Here is a 21,721-nt window from a genome sequence, read left to right as displayed (position 1 = left end):
TTTTAAACATAGCTTGAAGCAAACCAGATGGCAATGCAATAGAGTTGTCTTTCTCCTCTCATTTTATCAGGAGAAGTTTTCTCATTCATCCCTTTTTAACCTCACTTTCATTTACACCCCCTCTTCGATGCCTTTTGAAGTCCATTAGATTCCAAGGGAATTCACCTGTGTTGAAAAATGCCGTCTGTGTCCGGGACCAGTTTCCTGTAAATGGAAAGATGCCTGTCACTTTTGTTTCTTCATTTATTATTGTTGTTTGTTTGTTTGTTTGTTCTTGTTTTTGCAGAAACACCATCCCCTTCTCTAGGTGTCACCAAAGTTGATTACTCATCATTGATGGGCACCCAGGATTATGATCCTTCTGCCTTGGCTCTTCACCACTGGGCTGTTTTAGAATAATGGTTCCTTCCTTGGCCGCACTGCTCATCCCCCCTTTTTTCCCTGACATTCTAACAGGAGGACGACTTCCTCGCCACTGCCATGCCCTCCTTCCCAGAGTCACCTCTGACAGAGCATGTTCAAGGGTTCCACCGCTTAGTGCACGGCTCCTGCCCTAGAGCATAGCACAGCCTCTGGCCCTGTGGCAGATGGCAAGTTACTCTTTTCCTTCCTTCCTTCCTTCCTTCCTTCCTTCCTTCCTTCCTTCCTTCCTTCCTTCCTTCCTTCCTTCCTTTCTTTTCTCTTAAAATCTGGTTCTGTGAAAACCCCTGGTGGATGGACATTTCCAGGGTAAAGGAATCCCATCTCGCAGAATTTCTGCCAAGACCATAATCTACAGTATTAGGATTTTTATTGACAGTGGGGTTTGAACCTTCGTTGACCAGTTGAAGAGTTGATGACTCAGGGCGTGAGGTGTTGTGAGCCTTTCTATTTCATCTTGGCTGTCCCGGGAACAGACACTGGAAGGGTGGGGAACCTCTTGATGTGGCCGAGTATTAGGATTATACAACAGCCTTTCATGGCCCAGTGTTCATTCTTCTCTCTGTCTCCCTGTCTTCTCTCTCTCTCTCTGTCTCTGGTAGTGTTTTTTGGGACAGATCTACATAGCCAATCTAGGCTTGGCCTCTCATGGTCCTCCTGCCTCAACCTTCAGGGTCCTGGGATTCCAAGCATGTGGCCCTGATGCCCAGTGTTTATAGCCATTTTAAACCCTGTGCTTCTGTTCAGCGTTGATAACATATGGGTGCTGAACTTATTTTCCATAAGAACTGGTTTTGGCTTTGTTTTGGGCCAGGCCCTCTTGTAGCCCAGGCTGGCCTCAAACTCACCGTACACCCAAGGGGTGACCTTGATTTCTTGATCCTCCCAAGTGCTGGGATCACAGGTGTCACCATCCGCTACACCATCTTCTTTTAAGGAACGGTTTCTTTTTTTTTTTTTTTTTTTTTTTTTGAGACAGGGTTTCTCTGTGGTTTTGGAGCCTGTCCTGGAACGAGCTCTTGTCGACCAGGCTGGTCTCGAACTCACAGAGATCCGCCTGCCTCTGCCTCCCAAGTGCTGGGATTAAAGGCATGCGCCACCACCGCCCAGCCTAAGGAACGGTTTCTATTTACAGATTATTTTTGTCTATCTTGGTTCCAGGGAATCATACATGGGAATTAAATCTTCTCAGCTTATAAAATGGTTGCCGTAGACTGATGAAGAACCCCAGTATGACCCTGAAGTGTGTGTTCTGGGCCAGTTGGACAAAGCACTTGTTACACACGGACCCAGTCTCTGATCTTTTGTAATCATTAGGCAACAGTCAGGTAACGAGTTGATTAAAGACTCCGGACATTGGTAGAACCAGTTTGCATAGTTTCTGACTTGTGTCTTTAAGTGGAACCCAGGTTGGCCAGGAACTGGCTGGGAGAAAGGATGATCTTGACTCCTCATCCCCTGCTTGGGCGTCTGGAGAGGCTGGTCCCCTAGGCCATTGCGTTAATAAGCCAGTTTCTTACATAGTGCTGAGACGGAACTCAGAGCCAGTGTTCTGCCAACTGAACCACATCCCCAGTCAGCGGAGGTTTGTTAGCTCACAACATTCTTCGCCAGGTGTATGTTGAGAACACTGATAACCAGACCAACAAGTGGTAAAGTCTGCTTTATCACACAAAGCTATTTTGTTTTAAAATTGGCTCTATTTAAAATTTTAAAATGTAATGTTCTTAATTCAAATATTGGTGGTTGTTTGTTTTGAGAAAGGTCTCTCTTTGCTGTGGCTAGCCTAAAACTTAATAGGTAGACCAGGCTGGCCTCGAGCACAGAGATCTGTCTGCTTCTGACTCCTGAGTGTTGTGATTAAAAGTGTGAGCCCCTACACCTAGCTTGATTTTTGTTGTTATTGTTGTTCAGTTTAACTTTTTAATGCTTTACTCTTATTATTCACTGTGTTTGTATTTATGTATGTGGGTGTATACATGCCATGGTATGCATGCTGTGATTTGACAGTTTGGAGGTTTGGTGCTCCCCTTCCATCCTGTGGGTTCCTAGGATCCAGCCCAGATTGTCATGTTCAGCAACAGACACCTTTATCTGCTGAACCACTTTTCTGACCACACTAAAACTTAATTGAAGAAAATATACATTGAAAAGTACAACATATTCAGGCTGGAGAGATGACTCAGAGGTTACGAGTACTGGCTGCTCTTCCAGAGGTCTTGAGTTCAATTCCCAGCACCCACATGGTGGCTCACAACCATTGATAATGAGATATGACTTGCAGATCTCCCTCTTCTGACTTGCAGGCATACATGCAAGTAGAACTCTGTATACACAATAAATCAATAAACAAAATATTCAATCTATATAGAAATGTCACGCTTGGAAAATGCAGTTCTGGCTAGTTTTTTTTTTTTAAGTGGGTACTACAAAGCCAGGTGTGGTAGCTTACATCAGTTATTTCGGGGTGTTGGGGCAGGAGGATTGCCGTGAATCCAACATCCACTTGGGCTACATAAGTTCCGGGTCCGCCTGGTTTACAGTGTGGGAGTCTGTCCCTGGGGGGAGAATGGCTACACGTTTATATGATGAGAGAATATTTGAGAAGTGCAAAGATGAGGAAGTGAATGCATCTCTGCCCCATCCCTGTCCCAATCCCTGCCTGTGGTCTGCTGTGCACCCATGTGCCCCACCCTTTTCACACAATGGTAGCCCCCACCACGCAAGCTATTTGAAACCTTACATTTTTTGCTTAAATTTTTCTTGGCAAGATGAAACGAGCTTCCACGTCACCCTTCACGAAGGCTGTCTATTTTAGATCTTTCTGCTCTAGAGGATGCTGGGAAGCCCTCGTGTTAGGCAGCTTTGCATGGGCATCTTAAAGCAGCACTCTGTGGGAGTTCGGAGACAGATGTTTTTCTTCTCTTTGCCCTACTCTGCTGTCTGAGGGTCTTGATCTGGTTCATTTTCTCCACCAATTAAAGAATTAAAAGACAGGGGCAAAAAATCTCTGTAGACACAGCAGGCAGCAACAGGCAACACATTGTGTTAAAAGTGAATTAGCATACACACATAGCAAAGCATACAGAGAGAAAGACTGCCCACAACGTGGAGAGGGCATTCAGAAACCAAGATCACCAACCACCCCCCCACACCCCCCACCAGGGCAGGGAATTGTGTTTCAGGGCCTGGGATGGGTCCCTTTCCTCTTCTTTTGGGTTGGTCAACTTAAAGAAAAGGAAGCTGATAGGCTCACAGCTTCAAATAAACATGTTTGGGACCAGCCTTGAATACCTGACAGTCTGGACAGGTAGGTCAGCCAGAAGAGGGGTGTCTGGTGGTGGGAGAGAAAACCTACCAGGCCTTTGTCTAGGGTTAGGAGGGCAAGGAAGAAGCTGGAAATTTGCCATTTTATTATTTATATGTGACCCCCTTTCCCTATCTGTCTACCTGTCAGGGATCTGTCTGGCTTCTGGCCCCTCACTAGAATTCTGACCCTGAGAAAATGCTTGGAGAGGCAGAAGTTAGCCTGTGAGGGAACACTGGGTCAGTGGAGAATGGGGAACACATAGATCCTTGGGCCCCAACCAACCGTGTCCTTTGGGCAGAACATGCTGGCCAAGCCAGAGCCAACTCGCTGTGTTCTCTGACATCCAAAGATTTTCACTTCCAGCTCCTGCTGTCTGGCCCTCTGTGTTCTCACCTTTGAACAGCAGAGAGAAACCTGCCCTTCCCTTCAGGACTTCCTGTTTGGGGAGCATTAATATGAGCCACACCTTTTTTCTCTTGCCTCAGGAAGAACCAGCTCTGGCAACTTCCATTGCCCCCAAATCTATACACGACTTTCGTTGATCTGATTGGAAGTGTTTCCCAGGTTCTCCAAATCATTTTGCCACTTCCAAGTTCTGATCCAAGCCAGCTTTTTTCTAACTAAAACTTTCTTTGGGTCTAAGGAGAGGTTTTCCTGGTTCTTCACAGTGGAGTTTCCTGTGGCTATACTTGTGTTTTAAATAACCACACCATGGATTTAAACATGATCGTTTGGTTTTCTGTGGTTCCTAGATTTTGCTTGTGGGTTTTGGGTTTTCTTTGAATGTGCCTGTGCCTCTATCTTGCTTTTATTTTCCTCTGAGTCTGGTCTAAAGTCACCTTGGAAATGACTGAATGTTGATGATGCCAGTGAGGCCTCTCTCGAGTTCCTGGTCCTAGCTCACTGCTGGGCACCCACAGTGTCCCTCCATTTGTACCACAGATATCTTCTCGTGCACACGAGGACAGGGAGTGTTGCTATCAGTTTTTCTTTTCCATCCTTTTTCCAATAAAAGAGACAAACGCTCCCAAATGCCCCCAGTTTGTGTACCATCACTCTGCATGTTTATTTGTGAACGGTTTGCTTAGTCATATCACTGAGGCCAGTGGGGGAAAAATCAGGAAGTCCCAACACAAGTTCACCCAAATTCAAACTTCCCAAATAAGGAAAGCAAGCCTACCATTGCTTATCACCTTCATTTTATTTATGAATAAACTCGTTGACAGTTAGCATCTGAGGAAGACAGGCGTCTTAGAATACAGGGACTCTTCTACACCGGCCAAAAAGTCGTCCTGATGGCTGTTGAGTCATGGCGCTTGGGAGGACCTCTATTTCCTGCCAAAGAGTCTACTTAGGAAGTAGCCTAACCTACTTCAGCCTCCTTCAGCAGTCTGGGAAACCAGGGCATCCATTCGGTCCAGCTTGCTCTGGAAGTGGTACCTTTTTGTGGGCTTATAGGTCCAGCATCTTTGGTGGTACAGGCCATGAGTGTCTAGCATGTTAGAAGGATAGAAAACTGATAGGGGGGATTGTTCTTTACCTCCTCGGAGTCTGGATTCTTTCGTATGTGAAGTGCCGTGTTGGATTTCTTAAGGAATGAAAGGTGGGGAGGAGGCTGAGGCGTGAGCTCAGCAACACTAGGGAAGGATTAGGATTAGGGAAGGCACTTGGCAGTGTTGACACGTGCATTTTTCAGAAGCGCGTGTGCAAGCCTGTGAAGCCCATGCTGTAGCATGTCAGGGGGTGACTTCTCATCAGGACCCAGGTCCTGTTTGCTTGCCTCCGTAGCACCAGGACTCTGACCTTGGGCTGAAATTTCCCAATCCAGGGCCCAGGGTCTATTTGTGAGGTTTCCTGAGGTCTCATGAGGTGAACGCTCAGCACTCAGTCTTCTTTATTTTATGTGAATGACAACTGAGAGGCCCATCCGGGACTGTTAGGAGTACTAATGATATCAGGGTCCACACATACAGCCTTGCTACCCCTCGTTTATGAGTGGGAAATCCTGATGAGATGGAGCCAGGAAACCCCAGTATAAAGAAAAATACAAAGATGGGCTTAGCACAGAGAAGAGGCAGGAATTTTTCAAATGAAGAATAGTATGATAAATAATAAATAAAAAATAAATCATTTGTATAACCTAAACAAATGTCACAATGGCGGCAGCTGGCAGCCAAAACTTGTCATGGTGACACTTGAGCCCAGGGGCCACCACCCTGAGCTTGGCTAGAGCTGGAAGCTGGGGGCGAATTTGGATCTCCTTGGCTACCAAGGCTCTTGTTCTGTTACTAATTTACGACTCACTCACTTGGTAGCTTTCTAGTGTGGAAATTTTAAAGGTACACAGTAGACAGAATCACGTAGTGAGCCCCATGACCCCAGGGCCCATCTCCACCTTATGAGTAATAGAGTTTCCTATACTCTTTTGGCAACTTGCCCAACTCACATTTATTTATCTTAAAGTCAACCCCAAACATTTTGTTGCATCTAAATGTTTCCATCATATCTCTTCCAAATGCCCTTTTTTATTACACATCTAACAGTTAAAAAAATTAACCCTAATCCTTTAAGCAGCCAGTATGCGCTCACTCATTGAATGTCACCGTTCTCCAGCCATACCACCCTGAACATGGACTGATCTCTTGACTGTAATCGTTCTAGTTCATTGTTCTGACATTTATGACAATGTCTCTTTGTATTTTTGTCTCTTGATGAGGTTGTTGTTATTTGGGACAGGGTTTACTGTGTAGCTCAGGTTAGCCTGAAGTGCACATAGTTCTTCTTTTTTAACCGCCTGAGTGCTGGGATTACAGGTGTGCACCACCATGCCTGGCTTATTGCACATACTAGGCAAGCCCTCTCCTCCTAAGAGGTCCCCCTTTCCTCCCCCCCACCCCTGTGGTTTATTAAAGAAACTAGGTACTTGGTACTGTAGAGAGTTTTATCTGCTTTTGAGCAGCCAGTGCATTGACGCAGCGCGACCTGGGCAGGTTCGTCACAGTAGGCTGAAGAGTGTTCCCGGAAGTAATGACCCTTACTAGTGCCTCGTCTGTTCTTTAGATGCATTTTATGTGAAGTGCAGCGGACATGTGTCGCATTAACATCCCTTTCTTCCTGTTTTATATAGGTGCTAGCATATTGCCCATGTTTTCCTCTTCCTTGCTTATGTTTAGGTAACACGGAATGATATATTCTAGGGCGTCGCCACATGTGTCATTTGGGAGCCTTTCGTTTTTCTCATGTAGCCATTTATGAAATTGTTTATTCCTGGAAGTGGAGGGCAAATCGACCTTCCTAGGATTTTGTGGTTGCACTGGGACCTGCGAGGCAGGGAAAGGCGCACCGATTTCATGCGTCCAGCAAATGCTTATGGGACTCTTTCTGTGCTGGAGACGGCTCTGGGATTCTGCTCTCAGCACCTTTCCAGGGCACGTGGGCACCATTGACTATGTGTGTGCCTTTCCATTGGCTGTGTTTAGGCTAAGGGAGGCTCACTGTGTTCCTGGCTCCACACTCCCTGGGGGAAGAGGAGGCCTGAACTGTATTCATACTGTAAACTTCAGCTTCCAAATACCCTGGCTGCAATTCCCTCTTCAGGCCTGAAATGTACATAAAGTGCCCACTTGTTCTTGTCAATGCCACTGGGAAAAAAATGTGTCCTTCTGATTAGTGAGACAATGGAAAATGCCAAGGAGAAGAGATGGCCAAGGATATTTTTCCCAGACTGGGAAATAGCCCCTTCCTTTGGTGTGTCATTAATGTCATCCATCACAGGAAGGTGGGTGTGGCACTGACATTGTCGCCGTAGAGCTCGTACGAGGAATGCAGATGTCTTCATGTCTGTCTTTGAATGGGAAAGAACTCCTGTCAAGGGGGCTGAAATGGTGGGCTCCGTTCAGCTCTAACATGGGAACTGCCACCCCCGCACCATGTTCCAAGAGCCTAGCACAGGGAGAGGTCCTTGGGCCTCAGTTTCCTTGCTACGTTCATAATACTCAAAGCTGCTGCAAGTACCAAATGAGGTAACGTCTGAGCGTACACTTTGTAAGTGATAAATTATGACGTTGGCCTCTGCTGTCAACCCACATGCATTTTGCGCCTTGTTTGAGGAGTGATTGAGGTCATGTGTTAGCATCACCAACATTTGATAAACCATGAAGCTACCCAAGTAGAACATTTCCCGCTGTCCAGTTCTGTTCCTCGTTTAAGGTCTAGTGTGTTAAAGATAATGATGTCAGAGTCAGATGTGATGTTGGATCCCAGCACAAGCCTGGGTGGGTGATGGAGTAATAATGGTCTGCAATAATGGACGGGCTGTGCACTCAAATGTGTGTGTGTGTGGTAGTATGTATGTGTGTATGGTATGTGTATGTGGTATGTATGGGAAGAGTCGGGGGGTGGTATGTATATGTATGTGTGTGCATGTGCGCATGCACGAGGGGCATAGTCATACATACAAGCGATCCAATCATTGCCTCGGTACCTGGTAATGTTAGGGGTGGGAGGGTGGTGATGGCTCACAGGCAGATCAGACAGCCCACTAGCCAAGCTGAAAGAGCTGTTGTTTGGTTCTGGAAGGAGGTCCTCTGGTCTTGGGTACCGGAAGCCCCTTCTTTGCCTTCTCTGGGGAGCACAGCTTTGCCAAGTTTGCATAGTGTTTGTATATTTAAACTCAGGATATGCTGCAGGATACTCTGGCATAGGGTGCTCGACCCTGCCCACCTCATTTAAGCCTCTCAATGACTCTTCAAGGAAGGTCCTATTAGATCCATTTAATGGGCTGCCAAGAGGTCCAAGATCATGCAAGTAGTGTGTAATACAGCTGCACTTCCGGCAAAATCCGTCTTTCCTGAGAGCCCAGGAGTAGCTCCTCCCTTGCCAGCACTACTAATCAGAGGAAATCTCTCAGATGGCGGAAGTCTTTGCGGAACCCAGTTGTTCTAAAGTTTAAAATCCAACTGGTTTCTTGGTCTAGATTAACCTAGGACTAGTGCTATTCAAATGAGTTTATGTCCCCTAGAAGACACTAGAGACTGCTGTGGCCTCTGCTGTGTCACCAGAGCTGCGGAAGGCTTGCCTTCTAGAGGTCTGCAGTGGGTGTCAGCTTCTTCCGGTCCATGGAGAGGTTCCCAGCTCTGTCTCCTTCCTTCTGCCTACAACCGCTTGTTTCCCCTGTGAGTTATCTTGGTTTGTGAGGCAGCCGTGTCTGAAGTAGATTGCTTCCTTTTTGGCATACTGAGATGTTCTTCAGTCACACAGGGAAGAGAGTAGGAGAGATACGGCCTTGGACAGTAGCTTCTCTGAATGACAGAAAATTAAAACCTCCATTTTGGATGGAGATATGCTTTGCCAGCTCCTCAAGGTGGCCTTTAAAATACCCAAAAGCTGCCGCCAGTCCAGGTCACAGTGAGTTTTCTCTCTCAGCGCACGGCAGCAAGGCAGATAGCTGCCCACCTCTCAACCTAATGGAGCACACTGGCAAGGCAATTCTGCTTACGGGATCACAGTGGAGGTACTTCAGGCTAATGGAGTCTTTCCTGCCAGCTCGATCTGTTTACAAGATGTCTGCTATGTGCTCAACACCCGAGTGTCCATCTGTGTAGAATGTCAATAGGAAGATCTCGTTATAAGACATTGGCTGGTGTCCCCAGCATGGAGATTAATGCAATAACTCATCATTCTTATGAAGAGATGAGAGCAGCAAATTCTCTGGTCATGAGTGGGTATTTACCCGTGAAGGTGGGCCGTGGTGGTCTTAGAGTCTACAGGAGATAGGCCCCCATACAGAAATTCCTACAGAATGAGTTGTATGCCCCTGAGGACTGTCGTCGTGGCCCTGGTGGTGAGTGACAACTCATGTCCCAGCAGAGCTAAGAGTCTGGTTCCAGCAACCAAGCAAATGTTCTTCACACCTCCAGCCTTACGTCAGTCCCTCACATGAACGGTAGGCTATCCACGGCTCGTTACCCACTTCCATGACAACGTTTCTGTGGCACCATCTTCCAGCCTGACTCCTGGAATTCCCCTTTTAAATAGAGTGCTACAGCGTCATTCCACGGTGACTCATGGTCCCTACTCCAGAGCCGTCCCTCTGGTTCTGTCGGCCTCACACTCTGAGCCTCAGCTTAGCTTGTGACCCCGATGTCCGTACACACTCCGCTTCTCGCTCCCTTCTGTTCCGTCTCTCCTCAAGGATCCCCGACTCTGATGCCATCTCTTTCTCTCCCTCTGCTTCCTCTTTGGCTTCCTCCAGGGTTTGTTGTTGACCTTCAGGATTTAGTGTATACTCTTCCATGGGTAGTGCTGACCACTCTACAGATCTGTGGATTATACTTCATGTGTTATAGCCACTGAGGGAAGACTGAGGCTGAGGCCTTTGATACAGCGGGATTAAGGTGGCGTTTATAAAGCGCTCCCTCCCGGAGCTGGCATGAACACTTCTCACAGTTGATACGAACACCTCTCCAGGAGGCTCTGTTCTTTTCATTTGCCAAGGACACTCTTCCTTGGCCACTTAAAACAGGTGGATTAATTTTTGGGAAATGCTTATGTTCTCTTCCCGCTTGTGGGGAAGGATTTGCCCTACTTCTGTTGAAATCGTCTCTCTCGCTGGCCGCCTTCTAGCCTCCCAGGACACTGAAGAAGTGGCGTTTATGTGTTGGGAAGGCCCAGCAGAGAAGGAACTCCAGCAGGGGCCTGTCCGCTGCTCCTTGCAGTGGATTTCACAGAGGAAGGTCGGGAATGGACTTAGAGCAAGCGCCTGTTCGTTATAGGCAAAAGGGAATTTGGACAAAAGTCAAAAGAAGAAGCCCGCTGGCAGACCAAGGGTGGCAGCTGGGACTCGCCCTCAGGCTTCAAAAAGGCTGAGAAGTTTTGCTTCTAGAATGGGAGGCATGAGAGAGCGAGGCCCAGAACAACAGTAGGGTGTTTGTACTGGGTGGATGGGGAGACAGGAACATTTGAGGGTGTGAACTTACTTCTATTTCTTTACTTGGCAAAGCGGTTCATTTAGCTCCAACCCCAAAATATACCAACCCAGTGTGCTTCCTTTTGAATTTTTATTTTTCTAGATTGTTCAGTATCCTCCATGCAAAGATCTGATAAAGCCAAGCTCAGGGCTGCCTGGCGGCAGAGGCCTGGCCACATGTGCTAAAAGCCCCTTAGAGTTGCTTTCAGATGCCTCTTTCCCTAAACCTGGACTATGAAGCAGCTTTCTTTTAAGGAGCTTAAAATGTTTTGTGAGCCTTTTGTATGTCTGTAGATGTTTTATAATTTTAAAGCCCCCTTAACCCACAGAGTTCCTTGAGTTCCGTAGCTCAGCTTCTTTCCCTCTTTAGCCTGTGAAGGAACCTATGCTCCTTCCCTCATTTTTAGACGAAATTAACATGAGGTTTATATGATTTCCCATACGATTCCTTGGCAGAATCAGGATTCAGACCCCAAGGCCTCTGATTCTAAAAACCTGTGTTGTTCGGATAGATCGTGTGGGCTCTTGAGCTGTCTCAAAATATGCAGAGAGTAAGAGAGACCCACCCAAAGCTGCCTGGTACATACAGCAATGCTGGGGGGGGGGGAGAGCCACTCCAGATGTCTTTAGTAGAAATATAGAGGGTATGCATGATACCTTCTCCCCAACCCCACTCCTCACCCCCACCTCCGGCCCCAGACACCAGTCTAGCCCTTCTGGGTCTTACCACTTGGGTTGTGCCCTGGATGGTTCAGTTGTCAGAATCCGCAGTACTGAGAGTGGAGGCTGAGTGTCTCTCCCACACTCCCCCTTCCTTCATTTTTAGCCCAGGGCCTCAACGTCAATCAGTGGTGGGTACTTATCTGTGTTGGCTGCTCACGCCTGTTATCTGAGACTGGGTCTCGGTGGAGCCCATGTGACCTCCAAGCCTGCTGCCGTGGGCTGGCAAAGGCTCTCGTTCCTGCTCATAGCTTCCAACAACTTGAAGAAGGAAAGCGTGCCTTCCAATGCTGCGCACGCTGCGTTCTCTTGCTCTCAGAGCCTTCTGTCGGTCTCAGCAGGATGAAGATGCTGGGGCTGTCATCACTTACTAGCCTTGTATTAAGGGCCCAGTGGTACGGCGCTGAGGAGAGCCATTGCTCTGACGGCTGATAGAATTCATCATAAGAGCCACAGAGCTGAGAGGGGCAGGCGGATGCGTGAGCTCATCTCCAGTAGGTCGGGAGATGGGATGAGTCAGTTTTCCCTGTGGGGAGGTATAGGGTTTGGCACGTGGGTCAGATCCCCATGTGGATCTACCGTTTGATGCTTATCGTGATGAGATGCAAGATTGGCAGCTTGATAGCCATGCTCCCACTGGCTCCCACCTGCATCCTCCATCCCTCCTTTCTAGGAGCTTGTCTGTAGAGTGGCAGGTCTATGTGGCTCCTGGGACATGCCCCGAGTTTCTTTGTGCTGTAGATCTGGAGCTGTTCTCTTCACTTGTACTCTTCTCTGAAAAAATCTGGCAGATGGGCCTGGGGATGAAACTCAGTTGGTGGAATGCTCGCCTCGCGTGCATGAAGCCCTGGGGTTTGATCCCTACCATGTAAAACATACGATCAGGAATTCGAGTTATGCTTGGCTGCTTTGTGAGTTCTGGGTCAGTCTAGAATGCATGAGACACTGTCCAGAAAGAAAGGAGAAACAAAAGGGAGGGCAGTGGTGACTCATGCTTTTAATCCCAGCACTCGGAAGGCAGAGGCAAGAGAATCTCTGTGAGTTCGAGGCCAGCCTGGTCTACAAAGGAAATTCCAGGACAGCCAGGACTGTTACACAGAGAAACCCTGTCTGGAAACCATCACTCTACCCCACCCCCTGTGCCCAAAAAGAAGAAGATGAGAGGGGGGTGGTAGGTGTAGGTCTGTCCTTGCAGCAGATGAGGCAGTGGAGTTTGTCAGGTTCTGATAAACAAGGAATTTGCTTTGATATTAGAGTTTAATTTTAGTATAGGTTTTTAAAAACAGTATTTGAAGCCTTGGAATCTCCTATTAAAATATTTTCTTAGAAATGTCCTCTTTGAAGATTCTGGAATCTCTAGAGGGAACAGCTGGCTTTTGTTTTGTTTGTTTGTTCCTGTTCAGCATGGGTTGGTTTCTTTATGGTAGAGAACATTTCTGAGTCGGGGAGGGGCAGATTCTAGACGTTTCTCCATCCTTCTCTAGGGCACAGCATAATCCCCCCTACTCCCCAGCTGCTTTGCCTTCTTTGCAAGCGGGAGAGACCAGCTTCTCTTTAGCATTTCTGTAAATGCAAAGTGCCCAATTAAATGTTCATGTTTAACTGGTGACTCAGCCTTCAGTTATTTTTACTTTAGTGAGCTGCTTTGGTGAAAGCTGGTGGGTCAGTAGCCATCCCTGACATTGCGGTGTGAAGTCTTCAGGTTCTTGCTTTTCTTAAAGGAATTCCTTTTGAAGTTTCTTTTCTTTTCTTTGTACGAGTGTTTTGCCCACATGTATGTATTTGTACTCCGTGCATGCCTGGTACCCACAGAAGTCAGAAAAGGCATCGATACCCTGGTACTGGAGTTGTGGATGCTTGTGAGCCTCCGTGTGAGTGCTGGGAACTGAACCCGGGTCCTGAACTGAACAAATGACCTTCACTGCTGGGTATCTCTGCAGCCCCAGGTCTTGTTTTTGACTGGGAACTCAGAAGCAATCTCTGGAAACTTATGACTTGGTAAAAGAATTCAGTTAAATAAAACTACTATCACCTGAATGAGTTGGCACAAAAAAAAAAGAGAATTTCAAGGTCTAAATTTTTAATGAAATTGAAGGCAACATTAACATAAATATATTTAATTATCTACCATGTCTTCTACTTAATCAAATTATGTGTGACCTTGTTTGTACAGCCTTTCATCTCGCAGGATCTAATTTATAAGAGATGTCACTCTAAGTCAGTAAGGGTGTGTGTGTGTGTGTGTGTGTGTGTGTGTGTGTGTGTGTGTACGCGCGCGCGCCCGCCCGCGCGTGGGTCTTTATTGGGTTTTTGTTTGGGTCTGATTTAGGTTTTGAGACATCTTACTCTATAGCTCTGGCTGGCTTACTTGCAGTAAGATCCTGCTGCTTTCAGAGCTCGGGAGTTGCACGTGTGTCTCTGTGGCTGACTCCTGAGGAGTCTTCTGAGCTGTAGCTCCAGCAACTTCAGCATGAGAAACCGGCTCTGATCTCCCTGGGTGGCCCCAAGAGTCAGCGGCAGCAGTTGGCCAAGGGAAAGAGCTAGTTGGAAAAGAGCTAGTTCCTCAATGATGATGCTGAAAAAAATAAATGCCTCTTGGCATCTTTTGAAATGGGAATTGGTGCGGTTGCCGGGCTATCTCATCACTTGGGAGTCTGAAGTAGCCGTGGTCCAGAAGGAGGGTCTTTCAAAGCCCATAGCACATGAGTAGAACCCTGCATCTTCCCCAGACTCTTGAGGGAGAAAGATCTGGATCATGTGGATGTGTTCTGTGAGCTGCTGGCTCAGATGTTCAACAATCAGGAGGATTAGCCCCAGAGTGGGACCCGGGTTTTCAGGTATTGCCCAGTTCTCAGTAGATGAGGCTGAGTCTCAAAACCTCTCGGAAGTTCCTCCGAAAGTCTCTCATCTATGGGAGTGTGATGGTTTGAACAGAAATGCCCCCTATAGGCTCAGGTGTTTGAATACTTGGTCCAGTTAATGACTATTTAGGGAGGTTTAGGAGGTGGGGCCTTGCTGGATGAAGTGTGTCACTAGGGATGGGCTCTGAGGTGTGAAAACCTGGAGCCAATCCTGTTCTATGTCTGCTTCCTGCTTGATGTTCAAGATGTGGCCCTTAGCCTCCTGCCGCCACTTTTGCCCACCCCCATCAACTCTAGCTTTCTGGAACAGTGAGCCCAAACACCTTGGTCATGGTATTGGCACAGCAATGGATAAGTAACTTATACTGGTGGTAAATAACTCCAAGGTGCCAAGACACATCTTGAGTGGACATTGAACTTTCTCCTGTCATCCTCTCCTGGGCTTATCACTTAGCTCCTGTGGCATATGGCAGCTCTGACTTCTCAGTGAAGTGGCAGGAACTGGCTCTTTTTCATTCTCTTCAAAGGTCTTATGCTGCCCACTCTAGGATTGACTGCTTTTTTTCTTCTTTTTTGCCACATCAGGATGACATGGAGTGAACATAGGCCATATTTTTGTGGCAGAGTGTTGTTCCTTGACCCCTTAATACCTTCAGTTGCCAGAGGCCTTTGGTGTACTGGCCTAGAGTTGTGAGTCAGGGTGGGGAGAAGCGTGGACTTCCTGGCAAGGGGAGGTAAATATAAGGGGCAGGAGCTTGCCCACATTTCTCCTGCCTCCATCCCACTGAGTCCTGGTACCCCCCGTGGGTACCACCATGCCCAGCTTCTCGGAGCCCTTTGGGGGAACTTGAAGATCACCATCCATTAATCCAGTGGTGTGTTAACTCTAGTAGGGTTCCTCTGTAGAGAACTCTGGGAGAGAGTGTCCTGGGATCCATTTTCATCTTGTTGGAGGCAGTCCCAGCAGCTCTTCTGCCAGCCGTTTCATTGCTTGACGAGGCTCCTGTGTTCATTAGCCAGGTGGCTTTTGTGTGATTCCTGGGTGTCAGATTAATAAGCGTGCTGAGGTAAAAAGGAAAGAAAATTTAGTAGTGATGATGATAATAGTCGATATTTTGAGACACTTACTGCAGTAATATAATGGAATTATTGGTATGAATTACACAGCGGAAAATATAGAACTTTAATTTATTTGAAGAAAGAACAAAGGCCTTGAGGTCTTTGGATCTTATTGTGCGGTGGTCTGAGGCAGGAAGGTAGGGGCTGCATTCTGTCACAAAGCACAGAGAGAGTGGTCGTCATCCCCCCTCCATCCCCCCCTCCGCCTTTTAGCCAGCGACTGTGGTTGTATCCCCAGAATCTCAGACGTTTCAAACTGAAAGAGTTTTCTACTCCAATCCGAGCCTCTCATTTTACAGCTGAGATCCTTAGGGCCTGAAAAGCGAAGTACCTCTTTCAAGGTGACCAGGCCGAACAAGTTCCAGGTTCCAGGTTCCAGGTCTCATGCAGGGGCCTCTGTCCTAAGTGATACCCTTGGCCGTGGGAGAGCAATGGAAGCGTGGGAGGCACCGCCTAGGCCTGCAGCAGCATAGGTGGAAATACCAGCCAAGCCCGTCTTAGAGCCCCGCAGTAGCGCCGAGAGCACCTCTAATGACCCGATGCTGGACATTTGGCAGCACCTACATTGTCTTTTGGATGCTCTGTGAATGAGCAATAGAAGGCTAACTATCAGCCACAGCACCAATGTTTATTCATAAAGTAGCCGGACTGGCATGTAGGGTAACCCGGAGAAAAGATCGCTACAGGCACATGTGAAGCCCAACGTGATGGAGACAGGCGGGGAAAGGCTGGCTCCCTTCCTGCAGACACCCAGCTTCCCCAGCCCTCCTGTGACTTGTTTTCCTCATCTAAGACTGCTTAGGACCCGTTTCCACTGGATTTCATCAGCCTAGAAAATGGAGAAGGGGGAGCACTCAAAATAGCTCAAGGCGTTGAGTTTGGTATGTCTTCCGTCTGAGTAATGACCAGGCCTGACCTTACTTGGCTGCCACGATCATGAAATTTGGCACATTCAGAATGTTTACTGTTAAGTGCCAGGTCAGATTTGTAAAAAAGAAAAACGGAAAGAGTTACCACCATAAAATAAAACAGGTGAGACAAAATGCATGCGAAGAGCTTTGTTTTGGAATTGCCCGATGATTCCTAGTTTAATACCTACATAGACTGATAAGTAGGTAGGTATTTACTGTACACACACACCCACTTTTAAAGTCCTAGACTTGATACACTGAGGTCCAGTTCTGGCCTTTCCTTGCTCAAGTATTCTCATCTCCAACTTCCTAAAGTGCATAGAATCCTGGCTTGTCCCCCCCCCCCCCCCCCGGTTGTATGCAGGTGGTACTTAATTGTGGTTCTATGCCATGCTGAGCACCCAGCCAGTAATCGTCTACTTAAGCCTGGTAGGATTTAAGGGTGCACTCCCTAGAGGCACACAGAACTGGCTTGCTGCCAAGAACCCTCAGATTCAAGCCATAGGCCAAGGCTGTGAATTCGGATCTTCGTAATCGTAAACCATCCATGGAATTGTCTTCCCAGAATTGAATTTTAAAACCTTTTCATTTTTCAAGGGTTGAGGAAATTAATTCTTTGCTGCATTTGCTCTTTAAAAATAGCTGTAGGAAGGTACTCTCTGTTGATGAAGGTCCCCTCTGTAGAGTCCTGCACATCTGTAAAGCAGTTCTGTGCCAGAAAGGCCCTCCTTCCATTGCACGCATGCCGTGCACCTGCGGGGTCAGAACGCTCTGCTAGCTCTTTCCACTTCGCGACCCACTGATCTGGCTGGGTTTCTTTTTCTCCTCTGGTGGGCAGAAAACCCAGAGTTGATCTAGCTGGACTTACGTACATAGTCGTTGTGTTTGTCGCTGCATTTATTTTCCCTGTACAGGATTTTAGCTTTTTTCATTTGTTAGTTGCTGTCCTGAAGCCAGCTAGCATGAATGCATTCGTGAATTCCTTTCTTCTCTGAAGCACTGAGCGATGAACCCAATGCCTTGCACTTTCTAGAAGTGTTATGCCACTGAGTTTCATCCCTAGCCCTCAAGCTTTCTCTCTAGTAATAAAATAAAGTCATTGTGAATTTTGAAAATAAATGAAAACACTCTTATAAGTAGCAGCATCTTACACCTGGCAATTGATGCTTCTAGCATCCCAGAGATGTGGGTTTATACTATTTCCTTATGTGTCATTGGAAATTGTATAGTGAAAGCATCTAGAAATAACAGTGGTGTAAACTATTCTTTCACATGGAAGAAATCCTGAGTCAGATGACCGAGGTCTGATACGGTGGCTCCCCTAAATCACCTTCTAGGCTACTGGTTTTAGTAGGCTTATAGAGTTACTCCAAGGTTATTTCATGGCCCAAGATGCCTGTTGGAATTGCAGCCATATTGTCTACATTTCAGGGAGGCAGGAAGGGAAGGGGGCAAAGGGCTGATTGCCTTTTATGGAGTTTTCTTACCACCAGACCATTTAAAATTGGCCAGGATTTAGTCAGTTGGACTCACCTAGCTGCAAGGGAGCCGGGAGCATGTCAGTTTACTCAACAAGACACAATCCCAGGTAAAAGGGCTTTGTCAGAGTTACCTCAAGTGTTTATGGGAAGTTTAGGCATACTTAGGCTTTAATTGATGAATGGTAAAGTAAACCAAACACATCCTATAAGCTTTGACTTTGTTTACTTTTCGAAAATTTGCTATTATTTTATCATTTGTGCATACACTTGATATTTTTAAATATTCCGTCAGTTCAGACCTACCCAAGGCTATAAGAGACTTTAGATAGTTTTTTCCCCCAAGGATTACATGTTCTGGAAGATAATTATAGGGATGATTCAAGTATCAGAAGTGATTAAATCGGGCCAGGGTGATGGGGTTGGCATCAAAGGCTTCCCAGACATGTCACAGAACGCCTTGTCTGGAGGGACAGCTGCTCTTCTGCCTCATTCACTTTTGCCATGTTTTACCAAATCTTCTGGTTTGATTTTTTTGTTTAATTTTTGTTGTTGTTGTTGTTTAGAAAAAACAAGTATAGATTTTTGTTTGCAATTTGATGTTTGATAATTAATAAACAATTTTTTTCTCTAAAATGCCGGGCAAAGCCAGGCATGGTGACTCACATCTATAATCCCAGTACATAAAAGGTTGAAGCAGGAGGACTGCCAAGAGTTCAAGACCAGCTTGAGCTATAGAGTGAGACACTCACCGTTGCTGCTTTGCAAAGCCAGGCAAAGATAACAACAGGCCGTGGGCTGGAAGCTTAGATCTTTTTGTTGTTGTTGTTGTTGTTTTGGTTTTTTGAGACAGGATTTCTCTGTAGCTTTGGAACCTGGCAGCTTAGCTCTTGAGCCTGGGCTCTGTCTTGTTTTCCTCCTGCAGCTGAGCCTTTGGGCCTGCTGGGCCCAGGTGGCCTGTGATGTGGCTGGGGACCTTGCTCCACAGTTCCTGCCTCACCCTACCCTGGCCCCTGTGACTAATTTGTCTTGGAATATGAAGAGCTCTACAAATGTCAAGGAGAACAGGGTCGCTGTGATGGTAGCGAGCCTCTTCTTCACCTGCCTTTCATTTTCTTCAGCAGTTTTAGTCTGGTGAATCAGAAGCTACTGGGGCTCGGGTCCCAGCTCTGCCTGCATACCTGTGACTTGGGACCAGCCTCCAGTGTCTTCTGTGCTTGGTACCCTTCCTTTCCTTTCCTTGTTCTCTTTTCTCGGTGGCACTGTATTTAGCTGCCTCTTTTCTTTGTATTTTGGAGCCCTGCCCTTGTGCTCTTTACTTCCCATGGCTCCCATTTTCCCCTCCATTGCTACATGTCTGGAGAGAGGGCGTGACTCATTCGCTGTGCTGTCTCGCTCTAAAGCCTGAGTTACGTCATTTGTCACAGCGATGGCACCTGTTCGTGAGCACCGTTCAGGATCGTGTTGTGGGGTGAAGAGGAAAAGTAGGCTTGAGTTTCTGTAGTCAGAAGGAACATGGAGGAAACCTGCCTCCAGGGCCCGCGAGAGCTCTGGCCCTTGGTGAGGTCACAAAGCCTTCCCACGGCCAGTCCGAGAGCATGGCAGACATGTTAATTAAAGAAATTGTCCTTTCCCCTAAAGACTTTAAGTGCAGAGAAAAGAAAAGCAGACTGCTTATGTTTCAGTTAAAATGGGTTATTGGCCAAGCGTGGTGGCACATACCCATAATACCAGCCCTTGGGAAGTGCAGGCAAGGGGGGTGACATGAATTCAAGGCCAGTCGGTGCAGTGCGTCGGCCACCCTGTCTCCAAACAGCACAAAAGGAAGGGTGCTTTCTTGTTCTTGCAAGCCTAACCTACGTCTGCTTCTCTTCAGCTTTTAGGTTAATTTGAATACAAGATCAGATCTGACTGGCCCAAGTGTTCAACTCGTCAAGGAAAATCCACATTCTCCATTCGTGAGAGGAATAACAACATAGGTATGTCCCGCTAAGACGCATCTCTGTTCCTTTTCGCCTCCCCGTGAATTATAGTAGATAGCACACGCTTGTGGAAAGGAAAGGATCCTTCGATGACTTACTAGACTTGACCAACAAGGAGACCGGGAAAGCCGCCATGGCCCAGCCTCTGTTCTCACTCCAGGACAAAGGAGGGCAAGAAGGACAAAGAAACAAACCTTATTTCCATTTCCCCAGCACATCAAAGAAATTTGGAATTTCTGGTAGATTTTTAATTTCTGCTTTTGTTGTAAAACAGGGTTTCAGGACTGGACATGGTCACACATGCTTTTAATACCAACACTCGGGAGACAGAAGCGGGTGGATCTCTGAGTTTTGAGGCCAGCCTGGTCTACAGAGCGAGTTCGAGGGCTACACAGAGAAACCCAATATTGAAAAAAACCAATTCCAAAACAAAACTACAACAAAAAACCCCAAACCTTAAAATTGTATCCGGGATGTTCTCTTTTTAATTAATTAATATTATTTATTATTGTTGAGATAGGGTCTCACCCCATGCTCGCCTTGGATGTAGCTCTGCAGTAGAGGATAATCCTAGCTTTTTAAGCTTCTTTCTTTTTCTGTTTTGTTTTGTTTTTTCGAGACAGGGTTTCTCTGTAGTTTTGGTTCCTGTCCTGGAACTAGCTCTTGTAGACCAGGCTGGCCTCAAACTCACAGAGATCCGCCTGCCTCTGCCTCCCGAGTGCTGGGATTGAAGGCGTGTGTGCCATCACCGCCCGGCTTAAGCTTTTTTCTTAAAGCATTTATTTTATGTGTGGGTGTGGATGGGCTCTTGCCATAGCGTGTGTGTGGAAGTCAGGAACCAACGGTCATTTTTCTCCTTCCACCACGCGCGTTCTGGGGATCAAACTATGGTCATCAACCTTGGCAGCAAGTGCGTTTGCCCACTGAACCATCTTGCCATTCCTGCAGGAATGTGTTGGAACCTCTTTTTCTTTTGTGTCTTGATGACAGAAGGCTAGTTAAGAGCCTGTGACCTGTGATCTGTTTCTCACCAATTAAGAAGCCCTTGCCAGAGATTTCCCAAAGTGTTTTTGGCTCTGTATTTGTATCACTTTGATTTTAGAGAAGTCTCCAAGGCCCCCTGGGTCTCAGGAGTCTTCGGTCTATTGTACACATTTTGGAGATTTTTTTTTTTTTTCCACCCTACCTGTTAAGTCTCCATCATTGGCTACCAGAGTTCTTATAACTGTTTTTAACAGTGGCTACTTGAAATCATTCCAGGGAAAGCAGTTACCGTAGTTACCAGGGCTATGAGAATTACATTTTCTTTTCTTGTTAGTTTTGTGCTAGCCATCCCCCCCAAACTTGCCCCATTTCATTGTGAGACAGGGTGTCATATGGCTTAGGCTGGCCTTGAACTCCTGATCCTTGTGCCGCTACCACCCCCCCCCCCAGTTCTAGGATTACAGGTGTGCACCACCATGCCTGGCTAGTTACCCTAAACCTCAAGGCCACACATGGCTGATGTTCTCTTATTCTGTAGAGCAGCAAGGAAGATTAGATTTTGTTTTTGATGCTTGGTTTCATGTGTTTGAAGTGGTGTATGTATGCTTTGTATATAAGAGAATTCTTACCTCAGAAGGTGAAATATTAAGACACCTTGTGGGAAATTAGATATGCATGTGTATTTTTTTGTATTGCAACCTTAAATTTTGGTCTAGCGGTTGAATTTGGTCTGTCATTGGTCCAATTTTGGACCGATCGCTGCCTTCAGGTGCCTCCTGGAGGGGAAAAAGATGTTTTAATTGACTAGCTCCATTTCACGTTGCCTGAAAGTCTCAGGAGCCGGGGCCACCGTGACCTGGGCCAAGACTCAGTAGAATTCTGGAGCCAGGAACTCAGTGGAGAAAAATGACTGAGCTAGGCTGGGGCGGCTTGCTTTCAGCCCACCCTGACACTAGAGAAATGGAGCCA

General features: G+C 46.8%; 1 protein-coding gene across 1 annotated transcript in view; it reads left to right on the top strand.

Moving 5' to 3' along the window:
* Abhd2 (abhydrolase domain containing 2, acylglycerol lipase) overlaps positions 1-21,721 on the top strand; it is an 84,796-nt gene that overhangs the window by 2,426 nt on the left and 60,649 nt on the right. Inside the window, exon 2 of the mRNA XM_057756107.1 lies at positions 19,663-19,765. The gene's annotated coding sequence lies outside the window, so the exon portion shown is untranslated. The remainder of the gene's footprint in view (positions 1-19,662; positions 19,766-21,721) is intronic.

This window comes from Chionomys nivalis, chromosome 23 (genome assembly GCF_950005125.1).
Source record: "Chionomys nivalis chromosome 23, mChiNiv1.1, whole genome shotgun sequence".
NCBI classification, from domain to species: domain Eukaryota; kingdom Metazoa; phylum Chordata; class Mammalia; order Rodentia; family Cricetidae; genus Chionomys; species Chionomys nivalis.
This window is presented reverse-complemented; position numbering and strand designations above follow the sequence as displayed.